Here is a 20,463-nt window from a genome sequence, read left to right as displayed (position 1 = left end):
TTCCCTGCAGCCTCAGGTCATTAGCTCCACTGCTTTGGACACGGAGCTACAGCAGAAGCGCAGCTCTCAGGTTTAGACCCAAAGGCTTTCCAGATGAGGGTAATTTGCACTATTTTACCTCCCCAGACAAGATCAGCATCTCATTTTGTTAGATGCTAGATGGGCAGGGAATATTAGGCGAGCACAAACAGCCAAACACAACGAAGAGGGAGGGTACCCATTTTGCGGAGAAAATGTGTGAATGGCTCTAGCCTAAAAATAATAGCCCATTGTGTTTCTGCTGCCTCATAAAGTGCTTTTCAGCCGCTGACTCCAGGGGCAACACATGAACGATCGTGTCTTGGTCAATGTTAAGAGCATTGCTGTGGGAGGAAGGAGGATGGTTCTATGGCCTGGGGTTCCCAGGGCTGGCCCCGCCGTCCCAGCTCTGTTCCTCGGCTCCTTTAAACGTGCTCGAATACCAGTCACTGCTTCTGTTTGCCTTGCACTGTCTGTCTCCTGCCTGAGGCACAGACTCTTTCTTACAGGGTTTCACTGGCTGGAACTCTGATCTCTGCTAGGATAACCTCTCCAATGCTTCTGCAGTAAATGAAAGTCAAGACTGTGTTTGTTTTACAGAAAATAATGAACACAAGTTTGATTTTTTGTTTTCTAATTTATTAATTCACTGGCCTCTAAACACAAACTTCTCCCTTGCCATCACATAAATAAGCAAGATAATTTTTCAAGGAGCTGAGCCCCTACCAGTGTCTCTCCTGACCTTTAGCACCTGGGTACCAGGACAGGAGCAGAGCATCTTCAAGGGCATCTTCAAGCATTTCCCTCTGAAAACTGGGGCAAAGCAGCCTCTCCACCGTTCATCAGGGTGTGCCAGATGGACAAAACCTACCTCCTCTCTGCTCCTCGGATCATTTCGTAAAACACAAATCACTGCTGCCTTACATGCCCACCATAGAATATTTTATTGACAACCTCATTTAGGCCTCATGTGGTAAGTTTGAAGCAAATACAATAACCACAGGCACATGCTACAAATGGGGCTTTCCTTCACCTTGTAGGAAACATGAACCTGTACATGTGGAACACATGGACACACACCCTTCCCTCTTTTTTTCCAGCCCCTAAGACATCAAACCTTATTTGCTGCAGTTTTTAATTTCCTTCAGTAAATAGTCAAGCATTTCAGGGCCTGACCACCACCTTGATTCTTTTATGGAAGGGATAATACATAACAAAATCTATAGGGGGCTGGAGAATGCTCCCAAACTCTCAGTCTGCAGAGTCCTTTTAGAAGCAGAAATGACAGATAATGGTACCCAAAACTTGAAGTTTGGAAATGGTGAATGAAGTAGATCTTCACTGCAAGGGCTGGAGAAATTTAGGAGGGACAGGCTGTAATTAGGATGACTTGCTTTAAATCAATAGAAAACCAGCTTGGTTTAGCCACCAAAGGTACTATTGCCCTGGATCCAGCTTCACAAATTTCTTTCCTGTGAAGAAATACAAAGAGAGGAATGAATTTAGGGGAAACACATAATTTCAATATTTTTAGACGAGACATCTTGCTGTTTCGGTGTGAAACATTCCTGGTTTATACCAGGAGTGCCAGGAGACATGGGGAAGGTGACAAACACAGTAGAAGACAAAGAAAGCTGAATCCGTGGGATTACTAAAGCACTAGCTCAGCTGACACAATGCAGTGGACCTCTGACCCTCAAAGGAAGCTAGAAAATAAACTCCATCTCTCTCCATGTGCATGACACTGATTGTGCCCTTCAGCCTGCCCAGCAACACAGAAGAACCTGCAGATGATGAAGATTGGAAATTCAGAGCTGTCAAGGCCATATAGGCCACCCACATTAACTAAACCTACCCTGGTACTGTGCAGATAGAAGAGCTGTGGGAATTTCAGGTCAGTGTTTGCCTTGCCTTCAGGAACCACACAGGATGGAAGGAGACACCCCTGACCCCCATAGTGTCTCCTCAGCAAGTTTGCATTTTTGGAAATTAGTCACCAAGCCAGCATCTACCACCTCTTCTGCTCACAATAAAAAAAACCAACACAGAACTCCTGAAGCCTTTAAAAAAAACCCCAAATTATTATTTTTTTGCTTGTCTTTTAGATGGTGTTTTCAGGTTTCTGAAGGGAAAAAAAAAAAAAATAGAAGGTCCTTGTAATGGTGCAAGTCCAGAGGCTGGGACTTTAAATGAAATCCCACGCACTGGGAGATGCTCAAGGCAGTGGCAAGCACAGCTTCTGCTCTGCCTGTGCTCAACCCTGCAAAAGACTGAAAGGGCTCTGTCTGCTCAGCAGTCAAAGAAAATCTTCATCGTGACTTGATCCCAGATACCCACAGAGTGAAAATAGCTGAGATTGGCATGTTTGTTAGGCTCACAGGTAAAAGGCACAGTAAGCAGCAAAACCCAAAATAAATAGTGAGACTTGTCAACACTAAGCAAGGGAACCTTGCATGGGAAATAAAAGACAATTTTGAGTAGGGAGGATAGTTAATCAGGAGGTCCAGTTACCAAGGAAAATGGCAAATTCATCATCAGTCAGAGGTCATGCATGGGGACTGGATGTCTTCCAAAAAGCAACACTCTGGTTGAGGAACAAGTTTTTGTGTTCAAGAGCATCCCTCAGAAGAGAATACCACCCTCCATCACAGCCTCTGTGGGTGGCTGGCCTGAGCTGCCAGGCGAGTGGGCGAGGGGTGCAGTGCTGCGGTCACAGCCCAGCCTCTCCCCCCAGCCTGGCTCCTTCAGGCTTACCAAGGCTGGTTTGGAGGCCCAGCCAAGCCCCGAAACCCTGCACTGGCCATGGCCCTTCTCCAGACACCCTGCCTGGGCCAGGCTCCGAGTCACAGTCTCAGTCACGATCAGCCCCAGCGTGGTGCTCCTGGCCACTGTGGTAAGCTGTGCTGGCAACCCTGCTCCAGGGCTCTGCCTGCCCATCACAGCCAGCAAGCTGAATAATTATCTCTCTTTCTTTACTCCTTTTTGTCTCTGCATCTGCTCCTTCTTTCCTGTAGCTGCAAACCCCAGCCCAAAATACATGCTCTGGATTCCATTTACCCTTTCAGGCAGTTTCCTTGATGCCCAAGAGGCTGATTTGAACTGAGCTCTCTCTCACTGCCACCTTACCACCAGCTTGGCTCCCCATCCCTCCTTGGAAGCAGACACAAAAATCCAAGGGCAAAGCAAAACAGACTTGGCATTCCTGATGTGGTCCTGCACACCTTGATCTCCCAACCATCACCTGGGAGAAAAGCAAAATGGATCAATCTCTGACTTCTAGCTTTGACTGAAGACAGCAAAATGCCAGTTAGTACATCACAGCACCACAGTCCCTGCTTGGTGGTGACTCCCCACATCCCAAAGGGCAGAGGTGTGCTCTCTCCCCTCCTTCTGCACCAGTCAATATGGCCAATTTAAACAGGTTTCTGCAGAAAGCAGGTGCCTGCAGCTCATGCTGCATCCATGACTCTTGTAAATCCAGTCTCTTGAGTGAATGGCTTGTTTGGAGAGAGCCCTCCGTTTGTTTGTCTGAACTCTAGTGATAATAGCTCTAATTTATCTCTGAGCTGGGCAGGCATGTCTAATGTGTTTGAGTATTTAGAAGCATTACGGAGGTTTCATTTGGTCAATTGTTTCTTGAAATCCTTTCCCACACACAGAACAGCCATGCAAAGGTGGAACTGCTCCACCGCAGGCAACCACAGGAGCCGAAGCCTGCGCTGCCAGCCTGGAAAGGGCACCCACGCTGGGACAGCTGGATCCAAGGGAGAGGAGGCACAGGGAACAGAGAATCACAGAATATCTTGCGTTGGAAAGCACCCACAAGGATGATCGAGTCCAACTCCTGACCCTGCACAGGACCATCCCCAAGAGTATTGTCCAAACATTTCTTGAGCTCTGTCAGGCTTGGTGCTGTGAGCACTTCCCTGGGGAGCCTATTCCAGTGCCCGACCACCCCCTGGGTGAAAAACCTTTTTCTAATATTGAACGTAAACCTCCCCTGACACAACCTCAGGCCATTTCCTCAGGTCCTGCCACTGGTCACCCCAGAGAAGAGATCAGTGTCTTCCCCTCCTCTTTCCCTCACACAGAAGTTGTAGACTGTGATAAGGCCTCCCTTTAGTCTCCTCTTCTCCAGCTGAACAGACCAAGTGCCCTCAGCCACTCCTCATACGGCTTCCCCTCAAGGCCCTTCACCATCTTCATTGCCCTCCTCTGGATGCTCTCTAACAGCTTAATACCTTTCATATATTGTAGGACTGAATATTCCAGGTGAGGCTGCACCAGTGCAGAGCAGAACAGAACAATCCCCTCCCTGGCCCAGCCTGCAATGCTGTGCCTGATGCCTTCCAGGACATGGCTGGCCCTCCTGGCTGCCAGGGCACTGCTGACTCATATTCAACTTCCCATCGACCAGGACCTCCAGGTCCCTTTCCACAGCACTGCTTTCCAGCATCTCATTCCCCAGTCTGTCTGTACATCCAGGGCTGCAGCATCCCAGGTGCAGAATCCAGCAGTTTCTTAGAAATTAAAGACCAAGCAGGCAATCTTTGAAAGGGATAATGACAAGTCTGGAACACGCCATCACATCTCCTCCTGCTTAGACCTTCCAGCCATGTTTGCTTTAGCATCTCCTCCATGAAGGCACACTCCATCTCAGCCCAGACTGGACAAGGTTATCTTGGTGTCTGCAGTGGGAAATACGCACAGCTGACCAACACATTATACCTAACCTTAAATTAGGGTTAAGGCACTCCGAAGTCCACTCCAGCTATAACCAGACATCAACTCAAGACCCCTAAACTTGGGTCGCAGCAGAAGGGGTTAAGCTGAGTCAGTGCTAGGGAACAGTGGGATGAGGTCACAGGTGGAGCGTTTCATCCAACCACGGAGTTACAGCTCAGGACTACAGGGCTGAACATGCTCCCGCACATCACCTGCGCTGTGCCAGCATGCTGCGTGTGCTCTGGCCCGTGACAAATGCAAGGTCACGTGTCTCGCCTTAAATCACTTTCGTGGAGGTTTCAGCAATTCTCTTCATGCCATTTCAGCTAATTTTAGCTGCGAGCTGAGAGGCTGTTACTGAGGTTCAGCTGACTGGTGGCAATTTATCAGGTCACCCTGTTGGGGTAGGGAGCCTGATCCCGCTCAGCTCTGCGCTCTCCTTTCTGAGCACAGAAGCAGGAGCATGGAGAGCCAGACCTGTAACCACAGAGCAATTTAAGGGAGCATTAGCATGAGCAAGCCCACATTGCTCCCCATACCTGTCCTCCACCGAGATGCAACCAGTGCCCAGGTGGAGCGTGTTGGGCATCGAAGAGCCAGGAGGAAATGACGCTGCAGCTCCCTGGCTGCGAGCACGTGGGTAATTTATAGAGGCCGAATGTAATTACTTACCCTGGCACGCAGCCATGACACCAAGGTTAACACCCTTGCTCTCCATAGAGTGCCAGGGGAATGCCAGAGGGATGCTGCCAAGTCATTTTATACACCTCAACTTCAGGTGTTGGAAACAGCAAGATTTAGCAAGGGCCAGTCAGGAGGAAAAGGTTTGTCATAGAATATTTTTTTAAATTTTAAAAGAAAGAATTTGCTTTCTCTTTGGCTGTTTGGATTCATTAACTTCAGCTTTACTGTGCTGCACCAGGCACCCAAGTACAGCAGTCCTGCAGAAAAACGAGGACTAGCAGATGCCTCCTTTGGTTGCTTTGGAAAGTTTTGTGCCTCTCTTGGTTTTGATGGAGAAATCTTGTGAGGCCTTGAAATATATCGCCTCATCTCTGTCCCTGAGCTCCCCGTCCCTGTGATGGCCTTGGCAGTGTCTGAGCTGTCAAGTCCTGGAGCAAGGGCTGGCGCAGACACTGCATCTGTGCTCTGCTGGCCGGAGTGCGTGCTCAGTTCCACAGACTCCTATGGTGCTGGCAAAAGTTTCTTATGGCTCTCTTTTTTTTAACATGGGTTTAAAGCCAATTTAAATAGCCCTTGTTAAAAATAAAAGCCACCAAATTTAGCCTTCCTTCCCTCTTCCCCTGCCACCTCCCATTTCCTGGAGTATTTGCAACAGGCAGCTGGTTGGGAGGCTTTTCCCCAGGGGTTTTATCTGTTATTCATAAAGCTCTGATGAAAAAATGCAAAAGAAGGAGAAAGAAAAAAAATAAATCAACTTCCAGGTGACCTCTTTTCTTCTGCAGCAGCTCTGCTCCCCCGCAGCAATGAGGCATCGCAGCAGCCATGGCTTCAGGGACCACATCCAGCATCCTTTGGGGTCAATGCAATCCTGGCCTCTGCCTTTCCTGAAGGTTCTCTCCAGCCCCCTCTCTGTCCTTCAGGGATATAGCAACAAGCGATATAGTTCCCTTCATTTAAGCTTTGCTAGTTTAGCAAAAAATATCGTAAGTCCCCACCTCTTAACAAGCACCATGTTACTGGCAGTTGTCCCTGGAACGTACTGGTTTGGAGGACTTATCATAGAAATATAGAATTGCTTGGGTTGGAAGGGTCTTTAAAGATCGTCTCATTCAGACCCTCTTGCCATGATAGGGACACCTTCCAGTGCAGCAGGTTGCTCAAAGCCCTGTCCAGCCTGGCCTTGAACACTGCCAGAGATGGGGCAGCCACAGCCTCTCTGGGCAACCCGTGCCAGGGCCTCACCAGCCTCACAGTGAAGAATTTCTTCCTAATATCTAATTTAACTCTGTCCTCTGTCAGCTTAAAGGCATTCTGCCTTGTCCTATCACTCCCAGTTTCTCTCTCCAGCTCTTTTTTAGCTGCTTCAGGTACTGGAAGGTGCCCTAAAGTCTCCCTGGAGCCTTCTCTTCTCCAGGATGAACAATCCCAAATCTCTCAGCCTGTGAAAACCCCTCTGGCCTTCACCTTAGCCCATAACCCCACACAGGAAAGGGCAGGACAGGACACCAGTCCCTTTATCTCTGTGGGTCACCTTTCCAGCAGGAGGGTGAGGACAAACATGGCAAGAAGAGCAGTAATCCCTGTGGAAGGGCTGGGTCCTCTGTGTGCTCCACTCAGCCTGGCAGGGAGCTGAGAATGATGCCCTTCACGGAAGCATTAACCCATGTTCCCAACTCCCATGGCTGCAGGGATGCATATCCACATATTTATCTATATGTACATGTGTGTATGCACTATGGCATGCATATGATGCACATTGAGATAAATAATATTTTGAGAACAAACATTTCATTTTAAAAGTCACTGTCTGACAACAAGTTAATTATCTATCATACCATCTCTCAAACCCAAACATTTTGAAAGCTAGGAAATAACTAATTAAGATCATCATAAATCTTGCTCTGTCTCACAAGCCCATTTTCCTAAGAAATAGGAAGAAATACATATTTCATCACAATGCAACATCTGTAACTCTGACCTATAAGATATTAATGACTAGTTCACATGGCTTCTCTATCTAAACACTTTCTTGTAGAGGTTACTCTAAGGAGGCACAGGATAATTATTTGGTAACACTCTCCTGACAACCTGTCTTCCAACAAATCTGTAGACAGAGATAGTTAAGAGGAAAAAAAAGAGACAACATTAGAATCTTCTTGCCTAACATGAGCCATGTGACTTTCTTGGATCCGTTTTGCTTTGACCAGGACAAATCTTAAGAGAGACATCATTAACTGCTCCCAGTTAAAGCTTTGCTCCCTCTTCCAGACAACTGCTCCCAACAGGCTCCTTAAACCCAGGTCTCTACTCACACCTGTGGCTTTCCTTGGATGCCTATTTGGCCACAGCTTTAGGGAACAGCTGGTCATTCCTAGACGACAACTTCAGATTGATCCTGGAGAGATAAATGAAGCTCACTAGAGAAGATGCACAAAGTTAGGGCAGAACTACAACACTATTAATGCATTCAGCACAGCTGAAGACCTTAAGGACTTGAACATGGAGGAAGTTTAATATCTTTTTTTTTTTTTTTTTTTTTTTTTTTAGTTAGAATGAGAAACCCAGGTGGGACAACCACTCAAGCAAAGCTTTGAGCCTGGAACTATGTTTATAGGAAAAGTGTGTTCACACTTATCATCAGGACTACAAAGGAAAAAAGATGAGGTGGGGGAGAGATCAGCAAAGGAAGACACATCTGGAAATTAAGAAATACAGGAACAAAATGAAAGTTGGCAGGACTCGGGCAGAGTTAGACCTTGAAAGGGAGACAGAAACACAACAAAAAGGGTTTTTATTATAAAAGGAGAACAAGAAAAAGTACAGCTGCTCCGCACCTATGGTGATGGTCTGTGTTAAAGTAGTTTGGATGTGGCACCAAGAATAAATCAATGCTTGGTGCCTGGTGAGGACAACGGCAAGGGCAAAATGAGGGCAAAATGTAGAAATAGCAACAATCCTCACCCATGTGATGGTCCAGGGTGGAAGGAGGCAAATATTCCTCAGAGTCCATCACTTTGTGAGCCAGCAGCCAAGTCAACCTCTGTGATCACAGGGTAGGAGTTGTAGCACCTTCATGCAGCTCTGCCAAGGTCAAAGGGCTGCAAGGCCTCAAAACAGGTTTGAATTTGGGATCATTTGGACTTAGAGCTCACTACATGGAAAATGAGCCAAAACACAAAATTCTTTTTGCAAATTTGTATCTCAGTGGGCAAATCCCCAAACCAGATAAAGCAGAGGGATCAGAATTCAGCTAATGGTGCCCCATGGGACACATCCCATTGGAGTGGGAGGTTGGGGAGCATGGGACAAGGGACCAGGAAGCAGAGAGAGACAGAGGAAGGTTAAGCTGAAAGACTGCAGAAGTGTCCTGCAAGACCATGTGCTTGCTTTGGACACAAAGAGCTACCTCCAGCCCAGCAGCTGCCGAACACCAATCCACCTCCCCATCCGTGAGCCAGGGAACCTGCAGGAGCAGGAACTCCTGGCCTTGGGGCAGAGGGGGCTTTGATGCAGTCCAGCGGGGTATTTAAACACTGTATACAGGGAGGCTCTTCCGCTCTTGAAGTAGGCCCTGATTTTGTGAAGGGCATGTGCAAGCAAATTCAAGCTAAAGGAAAGAAAGGCCCTTTTTATACTGGAATTAAAACGTCTAGACAGAGCCTTTCTGGTGTAACTGGACCTACATATAGTGATTGTGATACACCTGATAAAACTTTCTAGGTAGACAGGGACTAAGAAATACTTCAGCAGAAACTGCAGCAGAAGCCATTTCAAAAGTCTTGAATCTCGAGAATTACTTATGCTATGTAATGAAGTCTGCATTATGGCTGTTCATTACACGGACCCTGAACACCAGAAAGCTGGAGGTTTTTCTTTGACATCATGGCAGGAATCCACGGCATAGGCAAGGCTGGCCCTCAGCGTGAGGTCATATCTCCCTCTAGCTGCTGGTCCCGGGGACTCCGCAGCCTTTGGCCACCCAAAGTTTGCACAAACCCTGACCTCTCCTGCGAGCTGGAGCTTCCAGTTCTGCACGTCTTGTGGTCACTTCTGCTGGCTGCAGTGCTCCTCCAAGGAGTGCAAAATAGCTCATCGTTTGGCGAGAACATGCTGCAGAAGGGAGGTAGAGAGGCCAAGAGTAAGAGCCACAGGGTCAATGGCTTCTTCAAAATAAGCCAGTGTACACTGGTCAGTGTGGTGTGCAGAGCCCAGGACCCTCTGCAGGGGAGACATCCTACGCCAGGATACTCATGGCTTATCGCAGAATCACACAATGGTTTGGATTGGAAGGGATCTTGCATATCATCTTGTTCCAAGTGTCTGCTCTGGGCAGGGACACCTCCCACTACCCCAGATTGCTCCAAGCCCCATCTAACCTGGCCTTGAACACTTCCAGGGATGGGTCATCCACAGCTTCTCTGGGAAACCTGTTCCGGTGCTGCACCATCCTCAGACTAAAGAATTTCTTCCCAATGTCTAATCAAACCCCGCTCGCTGTCAGTTGGAAGCCATCACTCCTTGTCCTATCACTACAGCCCCTTGTCGAAAGTCCCTCCAGCTCTTTTTCCAGGCCCCCTTCAGGTACTGAAATCTGGTGCTGGTGACTCCTCCTGGCAGGTGCCAACCAGGTGATCAACAGCAACACCCCAAAAAAATAACGAAGAAAAAACTGCCCTTATCTGCAAGTTATTTTCTTTGTTACATCTGGACATATAAATTCTCTAGAAGCACAAACAGGCTGGGAGGAGCAAGAAACAGAGCAGCAGGAAAAAGTCAACATTTCAATGACTAGAAAGAGTCTAGCTCAAGCACTCACAACTCACGACACTCCAAAAAAGTACTCCTCAGACACAGCAGGAACTTTATCAGCTCTTCATAGCACAAACACAATTTCCAGCTCCAATCACTTTTCTAAGCCAAACCCACAGGAGAACTAAAATGAGACTTTATCAGGCAGCTGAGTGCACCCTGGGGCTCCTTATCATCCCTCCAGTCAGGCTATTGGTGCAGGAGGTGGTTGTCATGCTATTTCCAGCACTGCTTGTAGCAGAGAGGCACGATGGGACAAGTGGGACTTCCAGCCACCTTCCAGCAGGGCTGAGGAATGTCTCATACCTTGCTAAATATACCTTGCTAAATTCACCTTGCTTCTCCCAGGATCTAAAAGCAAAGTGTGTCTGTATGACAAGGCAATGGCCACAGTGCTGCTCTTCCCCTTAAGCAAATCCCAGCTCTCCAGATCCCCTCTGCAAGGTCTGTAGAGCTCCAAGAGAGCCTTCTCACATCTCCTGAAAGTCCCTTTACATTGCCCACGCGATACGGACAGGCTCCAGGCTGAGGCCAACCCCAGAGCACATCTGTGGCAAGAACAGCCACATGCACATGCACAAACATACACACACAGCGTCCACCTTGCAAAGTTTCCCCCGGATTTTTGTTACCATGTCATCTATTAATTACCTAATTACATCTCCTAATTATGGGATTCCTCCAGTATTTATACTCATTACATAAATGGCAGCAATTACACTAATTAGGTTAATGATACAGGATAACAGTCTACAAATTGCTTTAAAGGGACACTCTCAAGGCACATAGGCCAAGGATGCTCCCTGGCAGGTCAGCTGGTGGGTGGCATGCAGACATGCTCTCTTACCCTGTGGAAATGCTGCTGCTGCTGTCTCCTCACCTGGCTTCTACCTGAGCACTGGGGCTGCCACCATGGAGCCTCACTCTGCCTGGACAGGGAGTGGCTGCAAAGCAAGTTACCAGGGAGCTAAGGAATCCTAGAATCATAGGTCTGTGTTGGAAGGTGTCCTAAAGATCATCTAGGTCAACCCCCTGCTGTGGGCAGGGACATCTTCCACTATCTCAGGTTTCTCCAATCCCTGTCCAACCTGGCCTTGAGAACTTCCAGGGGTGGGGCAGCCACAGCTTCTCTGGGCAACATGTGCCAGTGCCTCACCTCCCTCAAAGTTAAGAATTCCTTCCTAATATCCAATGGTCCACTGAAAATTATGGTCCACTACTTAACCATGACCATCTCTAGCTGGAAAGCAGGAGGAAGGATTGCAAATATTTCTTCTCTGGCTGTATGGAGACCTGGGAAGAGGAAGGCAGAGCACCCGCATCCTTTCAGACTCCCCTGCACCACTTCTGAATGCACCCCAAGTCCTTGAGCCCTGCTCAGCTGGATACGACCCAGTTTCTTGCTTATAGGCATTTCCAAAACAGGAGGTTTGCAGAGAGGAAATCCAGCTTCTCTGCTCCAGCGGGATCCCCTGGAGCTCCAGCGGCACTCTGCAAAGACAAGCATGTCCTCGGGGTAAAAGGCGAGCCACGGGAGGCTGCAAGGAATCTATTTTGCTCAGTGCCCTACTTACCCAGATTTGCTGGAGCCTGAGCAGCTCGTGACAAGGTCCTTGCCCCTCTATCTCACCCAAAAGGATCCTAAAAAGCAGTGCCAAGCTCCATTACCCTCCAGAGCGGCCTGGAGCACAGAAGAAAACTTTCTCGCTTGGATTCAAATGCAGACACTTCTCCGGTGGAACACGGGAGCCTTTTGCAGCACTTTGGAGTGTGATGAATGGCCCTTTGTCCTGCAGCCACTACAGAAAGAGAACGTAATTACCCAAACTGGAATTCGGCCAGGATGCAATTTTATGCCGAATGAATTTTTTTTCCCTCCATCAAAGTGTTTGCAAATCCCCCTTTAAAGATAAAATCCTGGAATAAAATCCACCGCTTGCTTCGAAATTGGCCCAATTCCATTATAAGTCAAGTGAACAACTCCATTTTGCACCTTTAAGGCCATGGAGTGCTCTATGTTGCGCAAGAGATTTCATTATTGGCAAGGCTGAGGAATGCTGATTTCTGCTACTGAACTGCTGTCTTAGCCCTAAACTATATCCCTGTGTCAGCTGCCCAAAGACGTGTAACCAGGTCCATTTTCTGAAAGATATACAGCTGCATCCAGCTTTATAGCCTGCTCCAGCAGGACATGGCTGGCACTTCCAGTGGAGCAGGCTGACCGGTCTCCACTCTAACAGGCAGGGTCTATGGCTCCGGCGGGAGTCTTGCAGAAGCATATATCGATTGTAAATAATGTCTCAATATCCTATAGTAGGTCATAAATCAAAAAGGGGTTGAAATATCTTTTCTCCGAGGGCCTTTTTTTTTTTTAAGGAGTCTATTTCTTGTTTAGTAGTTTTCTTTTTAGGGTTACCGCACCAACCTTTTACCCCAGGTGCCAGGTTTGAACGGAGGCTGGTGATCCCTGCTTGGCCTTCCCCAGGGACATGCAGCAGCTCTGCAATGAGTCCAGGCCCCATGGGAGAATTGTCACATCTCCCACCCAATCCCCTGGCCCAGGTGGTGCTCCTTGTGTGCCTTGGTGAGCAAGCAAAGCCCCACAGCAGCCAGGTCTCCCCTGGTCACAGCCAACAGCTTGGGAAAGGTCTCCCACCACGCAGCATTAGAAACACTCACTGGGGAGTTGAGCATCTTGTAGTGGCTTCAGGAGACCAAGATCCTCCCTGCTGGGCATGGACCAACATCATCTTCAACTTCTGTGCTGCATATTTGACTGATACCAACCCAGAAAAGAAAAACAAGCTTTGAGTAAGTGAAGACATCGGTTTTCTCCTCTTCCACAGGCCATAAGAGATCCCACCAAAACCCTAACCATCATCTCAAACTTCCCCTTTCCTCTTTTTGGGAACAAAACCCAACCCTACATGTGCCTCCAAACCTCATGTGCTGGCACAGCAATGCAGCAAAAGGAATGACCTCAGGGTTTTGTCCTGCTTCATGTGCCACTGCCATCAGCCCAGAGCTCAGACCCACATGTTGTTTGTTATTGACACAGGACAAGGGAGAGATACGTCCTGCATAGCCCTGCACCTGTCACCTCCTCAGCGGTCATGGCTTGCAGAGCCATTTGAAATGGCTCAGGGCAGAGATGCCTTTTGTTTGTCACATCTCTGTAGGGCTCTGTAACAGTTCCGCAAATTGCTGCAGAATTCTGGGGGAAAAAAGTAAAGAAAAAGCCTTCTCTAGGTAGCTTTTCGGGGTATTGAGCAGAGGGAACCAAATACCTCACGGAAGGACAGAAAAAACCCCAATGATGTGCTGTCTAGAAAGTCCTCTGAAACAATCCAAGCTGAGCTTCCCTGTTGCATGACACTATGTGGCACTCACATACACCTCCAGTCCCTCTCCCGGCATCTCCTGTGTGCCACCAGCATCCTGCAGGGATGGGGACAGGCCACCCTGAGGTCCACAGGCAGCAGAACACAGGCTACTTCTCCCTCTCCAGCACTGCCTTGGTAGGACCAGGGTAATATTGATTTCTCCAAGTCCAAGAAATATTTGAGCTTGACTGGCAATAAAATCTAGCCGAGAGAAAGGTGTGACGGGATCTCTTGGGACTGAAACAAGAGTTACAATCTTTAAAGAAGCCAAGAGGGAATAAAAGGGAAGGAAGGGTGGGAGGGGAAGAGCATTTACCTGCTCAAAAGCAAGAACATTGACAATAACCCACTCGGCTCCACTTTGCATGGGAGACTTTGGAGAAGGGGGTGGGAGGCAAGGTGGGAAATTAGCAGGAGCGTAAGAAAATATATATGTAAAAATTAAAAAAATAAAATAAAACTGTATCAGCATTGACTAATAATTTCCGGGCTCTGCACAGATGTCATTAATGACCCTTTTTATTCATGCAGGAGTTCCCAAAGAGGAGCATAATGTTCCATTAGTAATAATTGAGAAAGTCTCCTGTCGGGATTATGTCAAAACCTAGAGATGCTGCTGCTGCCAAAACATTTTGGTGACAAACGTGTGAAGCGTTTGACAGAAGGTGCCACAGCAGGTTGAGGCGGCCTCAGGAGGGGAATCCTAGGAGGAGAGAAGAGGTGGGAGACAGCAGCAGGGTGGGAGCTGAGCACCAATTCAGGGAGCACAGTTCAAGGGACGAGCCTACCTCCTGCAACAGCTTCAAGGTTATGATGGGCCCTCAGAGATGCTGCTGAGGTCTTCAGCTGACCTGTCTCCTTCCCCACCCACAGATTTTGCAACACATCTGTAATATACACTCTGCTATGGCTCAGTGCTGCTGGACCCTTCTGTCCAGGGATGGCCATGTCCTCAGCCATAGGGGACAGGCAGAGGTGTTGCAACACCCTGAATATTTCTTGCTGCTTATCACAGCCCAGCAAGAGCTGTGGACCACTCCAGCCACTGGCACAAAGGGTAAACCTAGGACAAAGCTACTGAGCAGCTCACCCAGTGTTCCCCATTTGAAGAGGATGGAGAAAATTTTGTGTGACACGAATGTAGTTTCCTCCCTCACTTTTCAACCCACCGCAAAGCTAGGTAATGCCTTTGGAACTATGAAACACCAGTAAAATTTATACAAATAGGAAAATACATTTCTTCTACCAAATATTTCCCATTTTTAACAGGGGTATCTCTTTTTTCACCCAGCAGATGCAGAGCCTGGCATGACCACAGCTGGTGTCTGAGCACCAGCATTACCCTGCTGCTCACAGGCACCACTAGAAAACACAGAGAGAGCAGGAGGTTTTCCAGGCTCAGTCCATCTCTGAGAAAGGGTTAGTTAGTGCCTTGCAAGAGCCAAAATAACATGTTCCGTCCTCTGTCCTTATTCCCCCTTGCCAAGCCCCTCCTGGGATTGGAGCCCCCAGCATTACCCACCCTACACACAGCTCTTCCAAACCAGAAACCATCTCCACACAGCTCGGCTCCACAACATCCTCAGGCTTGACAGACACAAGTTACAGGGCTTGGGAGGGGGCCAAGCTTAAGAACAGAGCATCAGCGAGGTATGGGAAGGGAGTGGGGATAAGCTGGTCAGATGGGCAATGCAGGGAGAGCTGGAAAAGCCATCATGGCTCCCCATCCCCAGCCAGAGAGGGTTTGTCCCCCTTGAGCACAGCTGCTCCTGCCATGAGGGAGCACCCATGGCTCAAGCAACATGACCCACACATTCCCAGCTTGAAGCACAAATCCAGGCAAGTCACTTTGCCCAGTCAGCACCCACTGCCAGAGGGGTGGAAAAAGGGAATTAAATTCAAGCACTATCCTGGCTGCAGCAATGCAGCTGGGGAAGCCCAAGCCAGAGCACCTCAAAGTCAGCATTACGCAGAGCCAAGGGCAGAAAAAGAGTTTGTCACCACAATATTATTTGCCCTTTTAGAGGAGAGAGATATTTGGAGCCAAGACATTGGTTCAGGCAGCGTGTAAAGCCATGAAATTTAGATTTGGATCCAGAGCTGGAGTCTAAAAGCCATTCCAGTTTGCAGGAACTGGTTCAGGCATGTTTCTCATCCCCAGACCACAGCAGGAGGGCCTCTCCTCCCTGGGGCAGGAGCAGAGCAGCTGGTACTCTTCAGCCCAGTTAACAGCCAAGGTCTGGCCATTGCAGCAGAGGGCTGGTCCAGATTTGTTTTCTAGTGGTTTGTTCATTGAGAGGCTGCCAAAGCGTTAGCGAAGAGAGATGCACACTGGCCAGATCCTCCCCAGCCCAGCCCTGCCTTGCACCAGAAAAAATCTCCTGCAAAATGGAGCAAAGGTCCTGCCCAAGGAGAGCCTGTGCTCGGCACTCTGCTCCAACCAACTCCTTAGAGTACAGAGCCAGGGTACATCCCAAATGGCTCCAATTAGGACAACCCCCTTAGGGACAAGCACCCGGGCTCCGAACACCACAGAGCCTGCCCACAGGCCTGGTGTAGCTGGATGAGCAGTGTCATCTCCCCTGACACCTGTGGGAAAGCTGCTGCTCCACCATGTCTGTGCGGAGTGGGAGGCAGCAGTGCCACGGAAAAGAGCATGAAGGCTGATTGCTGTAATTGAGCCTACCAGGGGAATTTTGGTCTGTGGGAATGCACAGTGCAGCCCAGCCTGCAGGAATGGGGGTGGAGAATATCTGAGCTGTGCCTTTGGAGGACTAATGATGATGGGTTTTTGCTAGGACTCAAGCTGGCATGGATGAGAGCTCCCGCAGAGCGCGGAGTCAGCCAAATTAAGCGCTGGTCATCCCTTGGAGAAATCCAGTCTAGAAGAGTTAGTCACAGGATCCTGCCAGCCTGGGCGCAGGCTGTGTGGAGAAGGAAGGCAAGGAACTCTGTGTCCTTGCAGGATTTCTGCTGAGGGTTCAGCAAACCCTGGCATAACAGCCCTGCTATTTAGGGGACAAGAGAGCAAACAGTGATGGCAAAGTGATTCAGATGTGGGCAAGATGATGTTCAGGTATCTCTCCTCCTGTCACGGAGCCACAGGGCAGAGCTCATGGAATTTACAGTGGGAAGAGGGAAAATACATAGCCCTGCATGTACAAGCACAAATATGGATGTCCATAGGTGGAGAACCTGCATCACGGTCAATGCTGTTTTTACCATTTGTCCCCTTTTTTGGGTTCTGCCAGGCTTATACATTTCCTTCCCAGTGTATGTGTATAAGCTTACTCCAACTTATGGTCAAATATGTGCTGACCATTCCTAGCCATCCTGTACAGGATTTTAAATCCTGAGAAAATGTGAGATGCAGGTCCCATCTCAGAAGTCTGAGGTCTGGAAGGTGAGCATGGCTGCACTGCTTTCCTGCCTAGCTTGGAAAATTATTGCTAAAAAATTAAATAAGTTTGGAAATAAGTTTGTACTAAACTGATTCTTTGTAGCCAAATATAGAGAGAAGAAACACAAGGAACACATTGCTGGTACTCGTGGTTAATTTCTGTCTTTTCTTTTGGGTCTACTTGGTTTGAAATACTAAATGCAGAAGAAACCATCTATTTTTCCTCCATAGCCTGTCAGAAAAAAAAGTGAAATACAGGAGGGGGGGGGGGGGTGGTTACAAAAATGCTGCCAGCAAGAATTTTCTTGCTATTTTCTAAGTCCGTGAGAGACTTTTCTCTCTCACAGAAGATAGTAGCAGAGTTCTATAAACAATGAAACACCTGCAGCCTCGAAAAGTCTTGTTTATAGTACAGTAGAATAATATTTTGACAATGGATGTTTTAGGATTTTAGCCAATCACCCCCAAGGGGAGGCTGATCCTTGTCCAATTAGACTATGAAGAAAAAGTCTATAAAAGAGTTTGTAAAATAATTAAATAGATCAATCTTGCTGCACAATTCCTGCCTGCTGGATCTTCTCTCGTCCTCCCTATGGCTGCAGGACACGGTGATATTTTACGGCGTTAATGGAGGGGGTGTCCCCCTTTTTTTTAATAAACAAGGAGTATAAACTGTTTTATAGTAACTAGATAAAATTACACAGTATTTTACTCCGTGGAGAAAAACATGGATCTGTGCCTGGCAGTATTTCTCCTATTTTTGTCCCTGGCTGTACATTAACATGACGACTCCACATAACTCAGCTTTGCAGAGTTGTCAGGGACATCGCTGAGCCCAGATACCCTCTGGTCTGTCCTGCCACCTCCAGGGCCACAGACCACCCACCACAGTAGGTGACAAGCATTTTTATGTGAGTTCTGGGGTTCAATGCCCCTTCCTTAACACCCCAAGAACTTGGGGGAGATTTGGACCGGCAGTCACAGATTTAAGCCTGTATTTCACATCCTGCAGTGGCCCACAGTCAGCTTTTACCCTGCAGAGGAGCTCTGGTCCAGCCCATGCTGTCATATCATCTCTTGGAGAAGGATGACAACAGATCAGGAAAACACACCAATTTTTTCTTCAGAACCAGCAAACTTATAAACTGATTCTTTTCTCTAAAGGACCAAACCTCTGCCCCCAATGCCAACTGTTTTGCTCCAGCTTGCTGAACCTCAGCTCTGCACTGTAAAGTGCTCTCTGGCAGATCTCCTGCCCGTGGCAAACTCCAAATCTTCCACAAAGGCAGGGAATTTTTGATTTCACAACTACAGCATTTCTCCCTTTGACCCTGAACTTACTCTAAGGAGATGCCAATATTTCAGAATCAAAATGTCTTTGTAGCATTTTATGCCCATTCTGATGGCAACTCTGTAACTGTGGCTTTGCTGAGTAGAAGCATTTCCCAAACCATTATATGAGGTTAAAATCCAACATTTTCCATCATAGCCTAGCAAACAGCTGCACTAACAGAAATCACAGTTGCATCTGAAGTGGAAAATCCAGTGTATTCCATATGAGTCTGTTAAATTTTGACTGAATACAGGGCAGCTGGCTTAGGCCAAGCAAACTGAACATCTGGAGCCACCACAAAATTTTCCGAGCCTCTTGGAAACCGTGAGGGAGAAGACCCACAGGTGTCCTTACCTTTGAGCTCCATCCTGCCCGTCCTGCTGCTTGGTGAGAACTCTGCTGACAGCAGAGATGCTGGTTCCCCACCATGGCTGTGGAGAGAAGGAAGGCTGAGCTCCCCATCAGTGCCTTCAGCACAAGCACAGCTGTAAATCCAAAGTGCAGAGGAGGAAATCACAGAATGGTTGTGGTCAGAAGGGACCTTAAAGATCATCCAGATCCAACCCCCTGCCATGGGAAGGGACACCAAAATGTGCAAATGGCTTTGCTTTCCCCCCTAGGCACTGAACCCCCATTTCCTTTATGAGCAGAAATACAGAAGCACCTTCCTAATGAAATAAGGCAGATTTTCACCACAAAATGCAGATTTTATTTCAGAGCTGAGCACATCCACTCATTTGCACAGCCCCTGGCACCCACGCTGATACCATTTCTGGTGGCACCAGAGCATTTTGATACTGCATCAAATGAAAATGCAAGGGTTTTGTGATTTTTTTTTTTTAACCATATTCCATAAGGGGGGGGGGGGGGGTGGGGGGAAGAGAGGATTTAATCTAAAAGTTTCACCGTCTGAAAGTCTCGTTTATTCCTGAAATGTTAGTGCCCACTGTGCAGGGCTGACCCACGGGATTCTGGAGCAACGCTGCCGCAGCATCGCCCGTAGAGGGAGCTTCCTCGGGGAGCCGGGCAGGGCTGACACCTTTTCATCAAAAGTGTTGGGCTTCTAAAAAAAAAAAAAAAAAAAAAAAAACCAAAACTATAAGGTATTGACGTTAAAGTTCTTGTGGTTTGGGGGTTGGTTTTGGATTTGTTTGGGTTTTTTTCCCTGCCACAGGCAGCTCAGGGTTAAACCTATTGAAAATGGATGTTTTGTGAGGGGAGGAAAAAGGAATGGGGAAAGAAATACTTTGCCTAGCACTGGGTGTTTGCAATTGGTTTTTAGTTGGATTGAATCAAGCAAATGGTCACTTTTCCATTTCATTTTGTTATAATGAAAGGGGAAAGAGCACCAATATTTTAGCGAAAATAAGATTCCGCAGCCTGTGAGCCAGTGCTCACATGCTAAACAGCTTTTCAGACCTACTGGATACCACTCTGAGTTTGAAATGTGAAGCCCCACGGCTGTTTTTCTACACATTTTTAGTTTAATTTCCTTGCAAACAGGCTCCTAGGCTCCAGTTACTTCTCTGTGATTTCCCCCCTACCCTTTGGGCACAGCCACAGGATTCCCACAGCATCTGAGCCAGTGGAGGAATGTCCTTTTAATTCACCCTGTGGACAGCCCAGTTAGCATTCCAGTAAATGATTACCTCGGGGAACACTTGGACCTCAGGACTTGGCAGCCAGCTGCGAAGGCAGCCAGCGCTGGCCCTGTGTCCCTGACGGCACCAGAGAGCCGGGAAGAGGGAAGGCATTTCCTCACTCAGGTGGCCGGGCAGCACAGTTAGGCAGGGAGAATTACAGATTATTCCTGGTTTGTAGCTCCCTGATAGAGGGGAGGGGGAGAAGCACAATAAAAACATGATCAGATCATTTGTTCTGCTGTTCAAACTTCTGGACAAGGTGAGAGATAAGCACAGCTCCACCCCCCAGCTGCATTTGATCTGTTGGGCTTTGAAATTAAATATTCTCCCTGCAATAGGCATAGTAGCTGTGTCCTGGTGGAAACTGCTCCTCCAGGCTCTCCCACAGTGTGGGGTTTGGGGCTCCCTCTACTCAGCAGAATGAAAAGCCTGAGAAGTGGCTGAGACCCCTCTGGCTCCAGGTGCACC

General features: G+C 48.0%; 1 long non-coding RNA gene across 2 annotated transcripts; it reads right to left on the bottom strand.

Moving 5' to 3' along the window:
- Nucleotides 1–635: 635 nt before the first annotated feature.
- On the bottom strand, nucleotides 636–19,028 carry LOC116448350. Of its 2 annotated transcripts, none has more exons than XR_004241905.1 (4): nucleotides 18,707–19,028; nucleotides 12,916–13,012; nucleotides 11,811–12,035; nucleotides 636–1,490 (listed from the first exon to the last, which is right to left on the bottom strand). It is a non-coding gene; the product is annotated as an uncharacterized LOC116448350 (long non-coding RNA). The 2 variants fall into 2 exon arrangements; XR_004241904.1 differs by lacking the exon at nucleotides 636–1,490 and adding an exon at nucleotides 7,998–11,727.
- Nucleotides 19,029–20,463: the final 1,435 nt, after the last annotated feature.

This window comes from Corvus moneduloides, chromosome 9 (genome assembly GCF_009650955.1).
Source record: "Corvus moneduloides isolate bCorMon1 chromosome 9, bCorMon1.pri, whole genome shotgun sequence".
Classification (NCBI taxonomy): domain Eukaryota; kingdom Metazoa; phylum Chordata; class Aves; order Passeriformes; family Corvidae; genus Corvus; species Corvus moneduloides.
Note: the sequence above shows the minus strand (reverse complement) of the source record. Positions and strands in the feature narration are given on the sequence as shown.